The sequence below is a fragment of the Rhineura floridana genome, chromosome 7 (assembly GCF_030035675.1).
Source record: "Rhineura floridana isolate rRhiFlo1 chromosome 7, rRhiFlo1.hap2, whole genome shotgun sequence".
Classification (NCBI taxonomy): Eukaryota; Metazoa; Chordata; class Lepidosauria; order Squamata; family Rhineuridae; genus Rhineura; species Rhineura floridana.
Window position 1 is genome coordinate 86,143,455 of NC_084486.1, and position 17,976 is coordinate 86,161,430.

General features: G+C 44.1%; 1 pseudogene; it reads left to right on the forward strand.

Moving 5' to 3' along the window:
- The first annotated feature begins 1,673 nt into the window (after positions 1–1,673).
- The window catches only part of LOC133389677 (solute carrier family 2, facilitated glucose transporter member 9-like), a 43,888-nt pseudogene continuing 27,585 nt past the window's right edge, over positions 1,674–17,976 (forward strand).

Below are 17,976 nucleotides of genomic sequence, written 5' to 3' on the forward strand. Positions count from 1 at the left end.
TTATTGTGCCATAATCGTCATGATATAAGAACTATTCCAGGATGTGCCTCAGATGTGTCCAAAGGTATTGCTTCCAGCTTCAATCAGCTGACAAATAGTCTATGCCATTAAGAGGAATCTGACCAGCAATAGCAGGGCCTACTAGAGTCCCATGATGAACAAACTTTGAGGTGTTCTACTAGAAAGATAAAACCCTCAGAATGACTCACCGAGACATGTTAATAAGTTCAGTGTAATTAACTGGAAAAGATACTCTATTTTTGTGGATCACACATAATCAGTAATTTCAATCTCTGTGTTTTATAGTTATTTCATTTTTGTTACTGTTTAATAATTAAGGGGAAGATGTAATGATATAGTTTGTAATTTAGAGATATCCCCTTATTAAAAATATGGCAATTTGAGGACTTACCCTAAGGTCACATTTACAAAAGGCCTAGACGTTGCTGCACATGTGTTGTCTTAGAGGCTTTGAAGAATGGAGTTGTTTCAAACCATTCCTCATTATTTTAGTTTGTTTGTGTGGACCCAGAATCATTAAACTGTCTGTCTCCCACAGTTATACATAAGGAGTAATACTGAATACCCCTGAGTTAAGGCGGGATTTGTAATGGACAGCAGGATTGCTAATGTTCATAGCAAAGACAGCTAGGCTGTGGCAGGTTCAATCCCTGGCATCTCCAGGTAGGTCTGAGAATGGCCCGTCTGAAATCCTGGAGAGCCATTGCCAGTCAGTATAGGCACTACTGAGCTAGATGAACCAAGTCTGACTCAGTACAAGGCAGTCTCCTATGTCCCATGTAACAGTGAAATAGGGGCTTGACATGCTTGTGTAGTGCCATATTGGACTGAGAGGCAGAAAATAGGCAAAAAGTTGGTATGTTGAGAGTGGAACATCACTTTCCCATCTAGCCCCAGTACCAGTGACCCACTGTCTCCTCCCTCATTCACTGTGTATGTGTGTGGGGAGGGAGTGTAGCGCTATAGACACAGGCACATACATCCCTGCAAGCAAGCCTAACGTCCTTCCTTAATGGCTTGGCTCAATCCATACCATGCTGCCCTCTTTTCTTATATGTACAGAGGGGAATATGGGGGGGGAGGGGAAAGGTAGCCCTGCCTGAATATATGTCGAATGCTGTGCATCCATTTAGGCCTGGAAAGGGCCCTGGTTGGTCACCAATGGGCTTCTCTGACCAGTGACATTTTGCCGTCTGTCTAGGAGCCATGTCAAGGCCATAGCTCTGTAGCAGAGCATCTGCTTTGCTTGCAGAAGGTCCCAGGCTCAATCCTTGGCATCTCCACGAAGGGCTGGGAGAAAACTCCTGCCTGAAACCCTGGAAAGCCACTGTCGGTCAGTGTTGATAACACCGAGCTGGATGGACCAATGTTCTGACTTGGAATAAGGCAGCTTCCCATGTTCCACTACAGGTTTACAGCCATTTCTTTTTCTTATTGTTCTGGGCTGCCTGATACTTAAAAAGGAGCACTGCTGCTACCATCTGCCTGGTCTGTTTGGGAAAAGCTAAGCTAGGGAATCCCATCCGGTTATTCCACCAGTACACATAAAAATGTATTTCACCAGCCTGTGGAGATTCCAGTATGAGGCTGCCAGTGTGAATACTGGGGTGTCCACCTTCTTCTAGGGCAGTTGTGAAAGTTCCATTGCGACTATGGTTGCTCTAGATTACACTTCTGACGTACTAGTCTTGTAGCGTTATGTTCTTTGTTACTGTGCTTTTTCCTTGATAATGCTGGCTGTTTTCTTTTCTTTTGTTTGATTGTTTTATCATGTATAACATATTTTTGTGGTTCAGTCTTGTTTTGGTGCCTCTTGTATCTGTCATACTTTTCCTTCATGATAGAAAAGCAGGATTACAAATGCTTTAATAAATTAATAATTCTTTAAGAGGCTGGGTGATAGAACCTTGTGTCAAAAGAAGAAAGGGACACTTACAGCATTCACATCAGTCCCCAAATAATTGCTTATGCTACTCAAGACACGTTTACCCTATCAGGACTTAAACATGTGGTGACAATGTCACAAACTGGGCCAACATTCACTGTGATATCTAATATTTGGCCACCTTCCATTTTATCTGCAACTCAAATTCCATTATAAGAGCTAGCGAGACTGGCAAAGCAGCAATATACACATACAGACTGGCTGGAACTATCTTAACATTCCCTTTCTGGATTCATTTCTGCCACAAAATGGGATGTTCCCACCTCCTAGCACACATTTCTGCTAGCTAATTGTTGCACTCTTGCCCTCAATTGCTCTAAATAATCCCTACCCTATTTTCAGAGAGACTAGCTTGCAGAGCTCTCCTGCAACAATTATATTAATTTACATGAGACTTTTTATCTTATTTTGCTATGTTTATTAGACACCCAACAGCTTGCATGCTCTGGATGCCATACAAGACTTACTAGATCCTCATATTAGCAAAAACATCCCTAGTTGACTTAACTGGTTCCAGTTCTAGTGGGTATGGTCAAACACTCTCTGTCAATTGTAAATGTTTTTTTTATTAAAGGTCAGGACCCAAGCATCCTTTCTCTTCCTGCTGACTCTTCCTGATACCTAACTAAAGGATGTTTGTGCCTGGAACTGCCCAAAACCAGACGTAGCTAGCCCTGGAAATAATTATTTATTATTATTATTATTATTATTATTATTATTATTATTATTATTATTATTATTATTATTATTATTATTTTATTATTTTATTATTATTTTATTATTATTTTATTATTATTATTATTATTATCTGTCCTTTGACAGCAGGTCTCAGGGCTGGTTACAACCATTTAAAATTCAGTATTAAAAACAGTTGTAACAAGCTACAGTCACAGGAATAGCATTCACTGGAATGGCAAGACTCCTAGAATCTCCTTAATTACTCAAGTATGTGATGCTTTTTTCTGTATCCAGATGGGCCAAAGCATAGTCTTTTCCCTTTTATGTTCTGAGTGCCCTGTAATTCTGATTTCCTTCATGATACTGAGGTAGTAACCTGTCTGCTGCCTTGCAACTGTGGTGAAAGCTGGTTAGTTTACTCCTATACTTATTTGTTAAGTATAGGACTAGTTTTGCTTACCAGAAGTGTGTGTAATGCTTTCTCATCAGCTTCTCTTACCAGCCAAACAAATTCTTCCATACATCTCACCAAGCTCCAATTGTTAACACTTGGGCAAACTTAGTTCTCTCCAAAGATGTTGAGGGATAGCCTGCATTGTTAGTCCCCTGAGCATCCTTGCAGCTGGTCTTCTGCCATCTCTGTAATTTTTCAGCCCCATTTTGAACCACTGATATATGTAGGTTCACCAATCTATGGCAACTGTTATGGGTAAAATGATGTCCCATGCTTGGTATGTCTCATGATCTACAGTGCTTCTATCTCCTCCTTATCTGACATGCATTCTTCTCCTTCCTAGCGCCTCACCTTCCTTCTGCTGGCTGTCACACTCCTGTCATCATTTGGATCGTCCATGCTCTGTGGCTACAATTTGGCTGTGGTGAATTCTCCAGCAGCGGTAAGACTCAGATACAAAGTACATGCACTAACCATAGAGCCTCCCATCCTCTCCTGAGGTAGGACATCAGTCTCTCTACTTCCTGGCCTGATACTCCACTGAACCTCTTCTGTTCCTCTCCACTACCTCACTTAGGTTGATACTCTCACTGCAAGACATCATAAGACTCCAACTAATCTGTGGTTAAAATCTAATGATAGCGAGCATGAAGCTAGAATTCTCACAACTTTCTCGCATTCACCCTCTCTCCATGCTGTATCTTCCTTCATTGCAGCACATCAAAGCCTTCTATAACGCAACATGGTTCCGGCGCTATGGACAGGGTCTGGCTCAAGGGCCACTCACACTCATGTACTCACTGACTGTCTCAGTCTTTGCCCTGGGAGGCCTGGTGGGATCCTTTCTTGTGGGAATCCTGGTAATGCAATACGGAAGGTAAGAGCGCTATTAAAAAGGTAGTGCTTTTCCAAGTCTTAGCATAGCAGCCAAGATGGGTTAACAGATTCACCACCCTTTTGAGTATTGAGTATCTCTTAAGGCCCACCTGAGCCCTTATATCCCAGCTCCATCACTGAGATCATCCGGAGGAGAGCTATTACTTGTCCTCTGAGTCACAGAATCCCAACTATCTTCAACTAGAAGTTGGACATTTAGGGTCACCAGTCCCATGCTATGAAAGTACTTCTTCATGCAGTGCATAGTTAAGGTATGGAACTCCCAGAGGAGGCGATGGTGACGACCAACTTGGATGACTTTAAAGGAGGATTAAACAAATTCATGGAGGATAATGCTATCAAAGGCTACTAGCCACAATGGTTATGCTCTGCCTCCACAGGCAGAGGCAGAATACTAGTTGTAGGAAGCTGCAGGACGGGAGAGTGCTCATGCTCAGGCCCTGCTTGTGGGCTTCCCATGGGCATCTGGTTGGCCACAGTGAGAACAGGATGCTGGACTAGATGGTCCACTGGCCTGATCCAGCAGGCTCTTCTTATGGTCTTATGATTAAGGCAGGAATGACTATAGAATTATTAGAGTTTAAAGATAAAACAATGCTAGATATTGGCTAGGTTGACTTTTTGGTGACCTCTGTGGCAGCCCACACTGGTGGAACATAGGAAGCTGCCTTATAACAAGCCAAACAACCCAGCTCTATTTATCTGTAACATTTGGATCTGGAGAGGCTGTGCAAGCCCTGGACCAGTGCCTGGACTCGGTTGTGGGCTGGATGAGGCCAATAAACTAAGTGTGAGTCCTAGCAAGACAGAGATGCTATGGATTGGTGGTTCCCAAGTTTGGATAATTGGTCAATTGCCTGCTTTGGATGGGATCGTACTCCCTCAGAAATGGCAGGTTCATAGTCTGGAGGTGCTTCTGGATCCATCTTTGTTGCTAGAGGCCCAGGTGACCTCAGTGGCTAGGAGTCCTTTTACCAGCTTTGGCTGGTAAGGCAGCTGCAGCCTTTTCTGGACTGGGATAGTCTGACCACCATTGTCCATGTACTGGTAACCTCCAGTCTGGATTACTGTAATGCACTCTATGTGGGGCTGCCCTTGAGGCTGGTCCTGGAGCTGCAACTGGTGCAAAATGCGACGGCATAACTGCTCACTAGGGCAGGATATCGCCAACCTGTTGCCCTGCTGCTGAAAGATTTACAGTGGCTGCCCATTAGCTACAGGACCAAGTTCAAGGTTCTGGTTTTGGTGTACGAAGCCCTATTCAGCTTTGGACCAGGATACCTGAAAAATAATCTTATATACCCAGTTGATCATTGCAGTCTGCAGGTGAGGGCCGCCTGCAGATACTGTCTTATCAGGAGGTCCGTTCCTCACAACATAGGAAGCAGACCTTCAGTGTAGTGGCACCTACCCTTTGGAATTCCCTCCCCTTAAATATTAGACAAGCACCATCTCTGTTATCTTTTCGGTGCTTACTGAAGACCTTCTTCTTTCAACAAGCCTTTTAAGTAGAGACCTTATCCCAGTCTGTGTTTGTGTTGGAATTGCTTTTTAAGATTTTTTTAAAGCTGTTTTTTTTTTAAAGAAGATGGTTTTAAAGATTTTTGTTTTAATATGTTTTAACGTCTTTTGTTTCTAAGATGTTTTAGAGTGTTAGTGTTTTGTTTGTTGCCCTGGGCTCCTTTTGGGAGGAAGAGCAGGATATAAATTTAATAAATAAATAAAATTTGTCCATCTAGCTAAGTATTGTCTACACTGAAAGCAGCAGCTCTCCAGGGCTTCAGGTAGGGGATACTCCCAGCCAGAGCTTGGAAAAGTTACTTTTTTAAAACTACAACTCCCATCAGCCCCAGCCAGCATGGCCATTGGATTGGGCTGATGGGAGTTGTAGTTCAAAAAAAGTAAGTTTTCCAAGCTCTGCTCCCAGCCCAACTGGAGATGCTGGGGCTTGAACCTGGGAACTTCTGCATGCAAATATAGTTAATATGTACAAAAACAGATGATTTATGTCCCTCTACGGCATCTCTGTTGAGATAAGTTTTCAAAAGTCTTTATTCTGCTAGGCCATCAGGAATGAACCAAATCACTTGGAAGAATATTCTTCTGTTACTTGCTTAGAGAAAATTTTGGGGGAATTTTTGTGTATGTAGTTTTATTCCTGATTTTTTCTTTCCTTCCCCCCCTTCAAATTGTTTTGGGAGAAAACAGTTTTTTTCCTGAATTGTCCAGGCCTTCACATCTCTATGCTTGTTCTGAATATGTGTTAAGCTGACACTTTAATTATCCCTAAACCCCCTTGGGAACTTATTTTGTTAAAAGTTGGTAAACAAATAATAGAAATAAATAGAAATAATATAGTTGGGTCAATTAGGATAAAGTTAGGATTGATCCACTCCTTTTGCCAACCTCTCAAATAATGTTTTGAATTTAATCTGAGTTGAGGCCAAATCTCAACTCTATCATAAGAACAATTTCCATATGCTCTAGTAAACAACCTTATCTCAGTTTAAGCTCTGGACTTCACAACATTTCATCCAACGGAGAGGTTGCTCAGAGATCATCTACATCAGGAATGGAGAATTTGTGGACCTTCAGATGTTGCTAGGCTCCAACTCCCATCACCCCCAGCTAGCAGATCCAGTGGTCAGGGTTGATGGGGGTTGTAGTCCAGCAGCATCCAAAGGGTCACATGTTTCCCATCCCTGATCTACATCCTGTTTGGCTAGTCAACCCTTATTTGGCTACAGGTATTAGCATCTGGTAAAACAGTTATATTGGGAAGTGAGAACAGGTTGGAAGTATCATACCTTATATCAAGGGGTGGTCATGGAGATGCCACCTGGGCATTTTGTTGCAATGGAAAATGGAGTGCTTGAGGAGGGGGGCTGAAAGGAGAAAACAACATGTTTTATCTGGAGCTTTCTGCGATCAAAAACATCCAAAATCAATGTTATCTCTAACAGGAATGGTACCCTGGTATGTAGCAACATCCTTGTCTTTCTGGCTGGCATGTTAATGGGATTAAGTCGCTACTTGGAATCACCTGAAATGGTCATCTTTGGACGCTTCATAACTGGTGTTCACTCTGGTAAGACACCGCTCAGCCCAGACTTTCTCACTTTGTGTATGGTCCTTCATTCTCCTTTAGTGCCCAGGTAATACACAGTCATTGAAAGCTACCTATTCATCTCAAAAAGTCTATCTGCATATACAGATTATTAGATTGCTGGCTGTCTTTCTCTTGAAGTTCCACATTGAGTTTGACTTGGACAAGACAAAGTGTTTTTTAATTCAGAAAGCTGGATCTGAGTTCCTGTCTATGGGGGGAAATGTTCATAAATTATGGAATGTAGATTCCATGCACCTAATGAATTAGGCTGTTTCCCATTAAATTTCTTGCCGCAATAAACCAATTATTAAGATGCCACAAAGGGTTGGGATGATGTGACAACAGAACAAATATGGCTTCTTGGAGGGAAGTTAGCATGGATTTGCCCCTAGATATCTCAGGCTGCTGGCTGATTGCCATGTTATTAACCTCTTTTTCTTTCCTTCTTCCTACCAGGAATCTGTCTCAGCGTGGTGCCCATGTACCTGGGAGAAATTGCCCCTAAGAACCTATGTGGATTCCTAGGCCTTGTACCGAGCATTTTCATCTGTTTAGGGGTCTTCTCTGCCCAGGTCCTGGGCCTTCCAGAATTGCTGGGGGAGGTAAATGCCCCTGCATGGAAAGGACTAGGGCACAATAGGGAGTGCCAGCTTAGTTGCTGTCAGAACGTAAACTGAGGAAAGGATAAAAGGGCATCACTAGGAGCAGCTGAAAGTCATAGAATAGTAAGCTGCCAAAAGACTGTGTAATGACTAGCATGTTGGACTTTGGATATGGAGATTTGGGTTCACATCGCTGATCAGGCATGAAGTTTTCTGAGTATCCTTGGGCCAATCACTATCTGAGTCCAGCCTACCTAACAGACCTGTCCTCCAACCCCCAAGTTCACAACACTGCAAATACCACTGTGGCAGATAATGTTATCACTCCTACAGTCAAAAAAGCAACAAAGCTGCACTCCCTCATGTTGCTGTTCCATCGCTGCCTGTTCTCCTGCTAATTTCAAAGAGACAAATGGGCTTTTGCCTTTTTAAACCCATGTGTGTTTTATGTGGCCCCTCCCACTTCCCTGAGTGGTGAGAAGTTCTAGGGGAAGGGCTTACCCAAATTTGCTTCCCTTTGGAAAGAAGAGATGACTGGGGACCTAAGATGTTTCTGCAGTATTACAGCTTATTTACAAATACACAAGTTGAGCTTAGATGGAGGTAAACAGTTTATTGCTCCTACAAACAGCAAATATGCTCCCACATCAGATTTCCAGAAAGAGAGACCCTGCATCTCCAGATGCTTTTAGGTTGCATCTAAACTCTGGATTCTGTGTCACTGTCCCCAAAATTGCAGCTCTTAACACACAACCTCTCAGTCAAGAGATGGTGAGTAATCTTCTCCAAAATGGGCCTTCCCCCCAGAGGTATCTCCAGCTATTTCCTAGATGTTCTGAGCCCATTTATCTCTAATTTCCCTAACAAAAGATGTGCCTGCTGGTAAGCTTGGCCTCTTGATCGTTAAATTTTATTATTTATTTATTTATTATTTTATTTAAAACATTTCTATGCCGCTCTATCTTCCTGGAAAGCTCAGAGCGGCGAACAACTCTATAATAAAAGAACATAGACAAAAATACCTTATAAAAACAAGACATACAGCCATAAATACAAACTTATAAGATAAGGTTAAAATAGTAAAACTATATACAATACAATAAACAGCATCATTACTCCATAATCTCTCATGGTCAAGAGATTTCCTATTCCTCAATCCAGGTTAAATGCGAGACGGAAAAGGAACGTCTTGACCTGGCGACGGAATGCCGGAAGCGAGGAGGTTGACTGGACCTCTATTGGCAAGGAATTCCGGAGTCTAGGGGCGATAACAGAAAACACCCTGTCTCTGGTTCCTGAAAGATGAACTTGTGTGGTTGAAGGTATCCTAAGGAACGAATTAGCGGAGGACCTGAGAGAACGGGGGAGTTCATAAGAAGACAACCGATCGGACAGATAGACAGGGCCCAGGCCGTGAAGGGCTTTAAAGGCCAACACCAGCACCTTGAATTGAGTTCGGAAGCAAATCGGCAACCAGTGAAGCTGTTGCAACAGGGGGGTTGTATGTGCACGAATGTCAGCCCCTGTCAGCATTCTTACTGCTGCACGTTGAACCAATTTAAGCTTCCGAACTGTCTTCAAAGGCAGCCCCACGTAGAGTGCGTTGCAGTAGTCAAGCTGGGATGTAACTAAGGCGTGAGTTACCTTTGTCAGATCAGACATCTCTAAAAACGGGCGCAGCTGGCGAACCAGTCTTAACTGGGCAAAAGCACTCCTGGACACAGCAGAAACCTGAGCTTCCAGGTTCAAAGTCGAGTCCAGAAGCACACCCAAGCTGCAGACTTGAGTCTTCAGGGGGAGTGTAACCCTGTCTAACACAGGTACATTCCACGTTTCTAGTTTAGCCCTATGGCTGATGAAGAGCATTTCTGTCTTGTCTGGATTTAATTTCAACTTGTTCACCTTCATCCAATCCATCACTGAGGACAGGCACTGGTTCAGGGGTCGAACAGCTTCCTTGGCATCAGGGGGAAAGGAGAAATAAAGCTGGGTGTCATCTGCATATTGATGGTAACGAACTCCAAACCTCCAGATGACCTCACCCAGTGGCTTCATATAGATGTTAAATAACAAAGGAGACAAAATAGAGCCCTGTGGAACCCCGCAGGTCAAAGGCCAGGGGGCTGAGCAGGAGTCTCCAAGTATTACCTTCTGTGTTCGACCCTCCAGGAAGGAGCGGAGTCAACATAAAACAGTACCCTGAAGCCCCATCTTGGATAGGCGATCCAGAAGGATACCATGGTCGATGGTACCAAAGGCCGCCGAGAGATCCAGGAGAACCAACAGGGACACACTCCCCCTGTCTAATTCCCTTCGAAGGTCATCCACCAAGGCGACCAAAGCCGTTTCGGTCCCGTGGCCAGGTCTGAAACCAGATTGGAATGGATCAAGATAATCCGTTTCCACTAGGAACCGTTGAAGTTGACTAGTCACCACCCGCTCCACTATTTTACTTAAAAAAGGTAAGTTGGATACTGGTCGATAATTACCCAAACATGATGGGTCTAGGGAGAGTTTTTTCAGTAATGGTCTCACAAACGCCTCTTTCAGACATCTTGGTAGGGAGCCTTGTTGAAGAGAGGCATTGACTACTCCACAGACCCATTCAGCCAGACCCCCTCTGGCTTGTTTAATGATCCAGGAGGGACAAGGATCAAGCGGACAGGTGGTAGGTCTCATTCCTCCAAGGAGGCTGACTATATCTCCAGGTTGAGCAAGTTGAAAGGAATCCATCTTAATTGGACAGACAGAGGCCGAAGGTACATCCTTAGAGACTGCATTAAAATTGGCTTCTAAGTCGGAGCGGATCTGATCGACCTTATTCGCAAAATAAAAGGCAAATTCTTGACAACGGGTTGGAGACAAATCCGCGTTGTCCTCAGGATGAACAGGGTTAAGCAAATTTTTAACCACTTGGAATAGTTCAGCCGGCTGATTAACGGCTGATGAGATAGAAGCCGTAAAAAAGGCCTTTTGCGTAGATCGTCTTGTAGTCGAATAGGTTTTCAAGTATTCTTTAACGACAAGTCGGTCAGATTCGTTCCGAGTATTCCGCCACCGTCGCTCTAGACCCTGACGAGTGCGTTTCATCGCCATCAGCTCATTGGAAAACCATAGGGCCAATTTTGCTCTGGAATGCATAAGGGGACGCTCAGGAGCGATTGTGTCAACGGCCTTGGTCATTGAACTGTTCCAGAATTTGACCAGGGTGTCGACAGAATCACTTACTTGGGAGACAGGGAATTCCCCAAGAGCTGACAGGAAACCAACTGGATCCATCAGTCTCCTGGGGCGGACCATTCTAATGGGTCCCTTCTCCCCGCGGTGGGTATGAGTCGCAGTTAGTCTAAAGCTGACCAGGTAATGATCCGTCCATGACAATGGAGCTATAGAAAAATCTACCACTCCTGGATCGTTATCATCCTGTCCCGCATAGAAAGCAAGATCAAGGGTGTGACCAGCTGCATGAGTAGGGCCTGTTATTAGTTGAGACAGCCCCATAGTTGTCATGGCCGCCATAAAGTCTCGGGCATCTCCATAAAGTGGGGACTCCGAATGGATATTGAAGTCGCCCAAAACTAACAGCCTGGGAGACTCCAACATCAGCCCGGAGATCAACTTGGAGACCCCGGATAAGGGGACTGCTGGGCAGCGGGGAGGGCGATACACCAGCAAAATCGCTATTTTGTCCCGCCCGCAGAGCTTTAAATAAAGACACTCGAATCCAGCAATTTGCGGTAGAGGGCACCTGGTCATAGAGATGGAATCGCGATAGACTACTGCGACTCCCCCACCCCGACCCCCCGGTCTAGCCTGCTGATGTACACAGAAACCTGGAGGACAAAGACCAGCGAAGTTCACCCCGCCTAATTCATCCAACCAGGTTTCTGTAATACAGGTCAAGTCGGCATGTTCATCCAGGATAAGATCCTGAATGATCGTGGTTTTCTGATTTACCGACCTGGCGTTAAAAAGCAAGACTAGTAATCCGGGAGAATTGTCATCCAAGTACACCTGTCTATTTGGCCGGGGTCGTCGTATAGGAGTTGATAACCAACAGTGAGGTCGACTTCTCTTGATGTGGTAGAAGGGTTTTCTCAAATCATATCTCCCACCCCCACATAGAGTTATTATGGATTCTCCGAAAATAAGGTCCTTTAAGGGCTTTTGCGTACCCACCTCGACATTAAGTGGTATCGTAGCAGGTAAGAAGGATAGATTAGTTGGCTGGGTCGTATAGCATCAAGGGAATTTTAATTTCTCTTGCGGGACTAAGGTTATACTTTGTAAAGTGTCACACATAACATCCGATTCTGGTAAGACTGGCAGAACAAGAGTTGACGGTATTTTTAAGGTCTGAGCTTTATAGTGCGAATCCAGATCAAGATCCTTACGGGATCTAGAGGATAATCTCTTACTCAGTAGGTTTTGAAGAAGTTTATGTAAGTTATTAATAATATCCTGTTGGGCGTTGTCAGAGAAACTAGTAAAGTTGGATAATAGCTCATCTGATCCGTCACAGAAGGAGGCAGTCAGTTTATCCTCATGGTCTCCCTGAATGGGTGACTGTAATTGAGATTGAACTGGACTACTTGTAAGTAAGGAGCTGGTAGAATCGTTATAACTATCCGGCACAACAAAGTCGCTACTGGTGAGGTTAAAATGGGGGTATGCTGTAGATGTATAATTATCCTGAGGATACTTCCCCATAACTGATAATTGAGTTTGGGCTATTAGGTCAGGCCGGTGCCAATTTACACAAAGAGGGTGTGGTCTTCCTAAATTAACAAAGTGTCTTCGCACTTGGATTCCAAACCTCAACAAAAAAGGTCTATTTGCTAAAAAAGTATTAACCATTCCATAAGATCTAAAAGTTAATAATACCACCATATCAAAAGAATTCTTGGTAAGAATAACTACCTTAACTATATCTTCAAATTTAATTGGGACTACATTCAGGGATCGTAAAACCTCAAAAATATAAATTTTCCAATTTAAATATTGACCACTGTTATTATAGCATGGGAAATGGGATAGAACTATCTTATTCCAATTGAGTCGTAGGGAGTAATACTCTTTAAGAAGACTTTAAGAAGTCTTGTTGGCCCTTGTAGTCTTCTCTTGTCCAAACCCTAATCTCCACTGCAGCAGTCAGATAGCAAACTCATCATGTTACAAGAAATCTAGTCTACACTAGCCATTTTATAGGATAAAAAGTCTCTGTCATAGAGAAAAGAGAAACCAACATTATGGATCATACTGGAGAAATGACATGGTAAGGACATAGACATGGTGTAGGAGGGGAGCATCTTGTTCAGGACACTCTCATTTCTATCCCTGCACCCACCACACCGATACTAAGGTCATACCCTAAGAGCCACTTTTCATTCCTGCTTCTGTGTCTAGAAGTGTTTCTGATTTCTCTTTCCTGTTTCTGTAGCCTCACCCTCAGGAGTAGGCTTCCCAAGAGAAGAGGAAGGAGGGAGAACAGGGGCTATAGAAAAAGAGTTATAAGTCTTTTATGCTTTGCAACCTGCTTAGTCTGTCCTTTGTCAGAAACAAGCTGCAAAAATCCTTCCTGCCTTTTGGGGCTGCTGTCTTTCCCAGGATGCCTACTGGCCCCTCTTCCTCTCGCTGGTGGTTGTTCCTGCCTTCCTGCAACTGTTGCTACTGCACTGGTTTCCAGAAAGCCCCCGTTATCTGCTTATTGAGAAGAATAATGTCCATGGAGCCACTGATGGTGAGTGGAATGCTTCCTGCTACCTGGCCCCAGCAGTGATGGGTGGGGTTTGTAGGGAGAGACATCTGTCCTTGCAATGCTCAGATCTCAGGAGTGAACTAGCCACCCCCACGTTCTCCTGCACATTCCTCCTTTTAAGGCTAGTAGTTAAGGACAAAGACCCAGGTTTGTATGTCAACCCTCATGCTCAGCTGATGGTAAAAAACAAAAATAAACAGCAGCAGCTTTTGCTTGCTTCATTGAAACATCCCAATTTGACATAGGTACTACAGGTGGCATAAAAAGATGAGAAGACACAGCCTGGGATAAAAGGCAGATCTCGGCATGAGCCAAACCTTCTCTTCTTCATTAGGCAATGCTGTGGTGAATGGACTAGTTTAGTTCTTGTTCCACTGACAGCTATGTATGTGAGGAGGTGGATTCCTGCTTTCTCCAAGAGTTGCAGTTCTAGTGCTCTCGTGGTATAGGCTGAGAGCAACTGACAGGAACGTGGGGCACCCCATTTCAGAGATTTGTAAGTATATCACAAAATGAAGCCGTATTAATTCTTGTGGAGAACTAATAATTGTGGGTGCTAATAATTCTGGAGGCATGATCTGGAGTATCATGATCTTGCAGTACCCAAGTATATGAATGATTTCCACCAGTTAAAGGAAACAGTAATTTGGCTTTGTTTCTCTCCTGCATTCTTAATAGCACCTTTTAAGTCACTGAGGTTCCTTTTGCATCTATTTAAAACACCACCCAGCAGTTCAAAGTGCACCAGAGTTAATTTTAAAGCACTGAAGCATATCAAAGTGCATCCTCTAAGTTAAGTGGAGTCTGGCTATAGCTTAGTTAAAAGTTTGGTCATTCTACAGAACAGTGCTGGGAGGTCTTTAAATTTTTTGACTCTAGGTGTACTCTGTAGGTGAAATCCGTGATGTTAAAACTTAAGAGGTCATTGTACTTGTGTCATGGAGGGATGCTGGTGCCTTCTCCTCACCCTCCCCTTAAGCAGTGATGGGCAACTTGTAGTTCCAGTATCCATTCCAAAGTGGGCCAGGAAGGCTCAATACTAAAATTTGCACCATCTAGCACTAAGGGGGGCATAGATATGGAATACACATACTTAACCATAGAATTGCTTACAAACATGCCTGGATTGGTTGGGCCCTCTGCATAGTGTCACTGATCCCCCATACACAAACCAGCACCAATAGCATCCTCCATCATAACTTTTTCCCTACCTCTCGGGGGTGCAACGGCTGCTGCCTCCTCTTTCAGTCTAGTAGGCTGGCTTAACCACCAGTGCTATAACTTGCTGGGGTGGAGCCAAGAGGCGACCATTTTTTATACTTCACAATGCAGTCTCCACCAGAAGGTATTGCATTGTGGGGCATATAAAATGGCAGCCGTTCGACTTTCTCCTAGTAGATTATAGTGCTACCATTACTGCCAGGTAAGACATTGCTAAGCCTGGAGGCGGTTTGCTGACCAAAGGGGGGAGGCATTGGTGGTGGCTGCAGCAGTGCCATCGCCAGAAGAAAAAGTGGCAGTGGGGGCACTGCAGGCAAGGCATCAGCCCCAGTGACGCTACCGAGGTATATGGTCCGCAACATCTGCCCAATCTTGCCAGGTGCTGACACTAGGCATTCTTACAAATACGTTTATTTACATAAGGAGTAACATTTGAAAGTGTGGAATCTTCATTTTATATCACTTGGATATATTTTTTGAAATGGCCACCGGGGCAGCCAGAAAAGTTTGCCTTGGGGACTACACGTAGCCTACCCTGCAGGTTGTCATTTGTCCACCACCCAGATGCTGTTCTCTTTCCATTCGTCTTACCCCTCCAGCACTGCTCTGGTTCCTTGGTAAATACGACATGCAGGATGTAATCAAAGAGATGCAGTAGGAGAAGTGTTCGCTTGCTTCTGTAGAGACCGTCTCTGTGTGGCACCTACTCTTCGGTCGCTCTGTGTGATGGAAAGTGCTTTCTGTCGTGGTGATCAACGTGGGCATGCAGCTCTCAGGGATTTGTGCGGTAAGAGCTGCTGGGATCACATTCCCCAGGAATCTTCAGCCCAACCACCATGCTGTTGGGCTGCTTCCCTTCTTTCACCTCCTGCGCCTACATTCAAGCTCAGCTGCATTCCTACATTGCTGTTCAGTTTAACCCTGTTTAAACCTGCAGCTGTATAACCCCATCTTTCTCAAGTACCTTCCTTCCTTAGAGGAAGGACTGTAGCTTGGTGGTAGAACATCAGTCTTGCATGCAGATGGTCCCAGGTACAATCCCCGGCATCTCCATGTAGGGCTGGGAGAGACACGCTGTCTGAAACCCTGGACAGCCACTGCCAGTCAGTGTAGACAATACTGAGCTAGATGGACAACTAGGTCTCGTTCAGTATAACGCAGCTTCCTATGTTGCTACTCCTGAACTAGCTACCAAATGGCAAAAGTTATAGTTGGGGAAGGATTGCTAATCTCAAAATTACTAATTACTATTTGTTTATTTTATTAAGTGTCTGCCCTGCCCTTCCTCCCAAAAGAGCCCAGGTTGGCAGCAAACAACAAAGCCAGCAAAACAAAGACAATTAAAATAATAAAATAAATAAAAACATCTAAAAACATTAAGAATATTTAAAACCCTTTTGAAAAAGTCCATACCCTCACAGCTCATAATGGCAAGGTTCCCAGGAACAGTCTCTGTCAGCCATCAAATGCCTGGGTGAACAGGAATGTTTTAAAATTTCATGTTAATCATGAGGGAGACAGATGCACCTCATTGGAGGGGGGTGGCATTCCAAAAATAGGGAGCTGCCACAGAGGAGGCCCCGTCATATGTTAACTGGGCAGCACCCACCACCAACAACAACAACAGGACTCAAGGGGGTTGATATTGGGAGAGGTGATCTTGGGTAATTGGGTCCCAAGCCAATGCTAATACTGTACTTTATACACCCTGAGTTGGGCCCGGTAGCTCACCCCTAGCCAACACAGTGGCAAAAAGAAAGAAGTCCCTCACCTACTTTTCACTCCAATACGACCCTCCACTAGTATGCAGCCCTGACAGATTACCCCCAAGGAAATGCAACCCTCCACAGAGAAAAATGCTCCCCTCTCATGCTTTACATCATGTGTTAAAATGATGTACTATAATTTATTTCCCCAATAAACATGTATGGTAGATAATTGTTATTACTATTTTACAAGTGTGGTACAAGACCAAGAAACAGTGATGGGCCCCCAGCTAATTTTGATTTGAACTTAGGCCCTCAGACTGTCTTTGTTAAATCCCACTGTTTTGCACTCGGAAGGGGCTTACATCAGCTCTGCATCCATTCCATCAGCATCCTGAAGCCCAATGTAGCTGTCCCCTGGATGGGCTTCCCATTTCCTTACAGCCTCAAAAGGTATGAGATTATCCTTACAACCCTTACAAACCAGGCCTACCTACTATGCTCATGATTTCTCCTCTTCATTTACAGATCTGGTTTTACACAAATACCATTTTTGAGCATGCTGGCATCCCTGACCCAGAGATTCCCTACACGACTGTGGGCACTGGTGCAATTGAGGTTATTGCTGGATTGATAGGCATAAGTGTGGAAAGTTCTGGATTAGGGGTGTTTTGTCCTTAAGAAGACATCGTTCTACTGCTTCCCTTTTGGACTAAGGGAATGCATTTGTATGTACCTTTTATAATAAGTTGACTCTGAATCCTAGCAAGATGGAGGTGCAGTGGGTAGGTGGTTCCTGAGTTTGGATAATTGGTCAGTTTCCTGCTTTTGATGGGGTTGTACTTCCTCTGAAAGAGCAGATTTGTAGTATGGGAATGCTCCTGGATTGCTTTGTCACTAGAGGCCTAGGTGACGTCAGTGGCTAGGAGTGCTTTTTACCAACTTCAGCTAGTTAGACAGCTGTGGCCATTTGTGGACCGGGATAGCCTGACCACTGTCATCCATATACTGGTAACTTCCAGGCTGGATTACTGCAGTGCACTCTATGTGGGGCTGCCCTTGAGGTTGGTCTGGAGGATGCAGCTGGTTTAAGATTTGGCAGCTCCACTGCTCACTGGGGCAGGATATCGCCAACATATTACCCCACTGCTAAAAGAATTGCACTGGCTGCCAATTAGCTACTGGGCTAAGTTCAAGGTGCTGGTTTTGGTGTATAAAGCTGTATACAGTTTAGGACAAGGTTATCTGAAATATCATCTCACCCCTTATATTCCCAGTCAATCACTGTGCTCTGCAGGCAAGAGCCTCCTGCAGATACCATCTCTTCAGGAAATCCACTCACGCAACATAGGAATCAGGTCTTTAATGCTGTGGTGCCTACCCTTTGGAATTCCCTTAGACCAGTGCCATTTGTTGTCTTTTCGGCATCTACTGAAGACCTTCAACAGGCCTTTTAAGAAATACCTTTATCCCAGTTCACATCTTTATTGGAACTGTTTTTAAAATGTTTGGAAGATTTTTTTTATTGTTTTATCTCTTGTTGTTTGCTACCCTGGGTTCCTTTTGGGAGGAAGGGCAGGATATA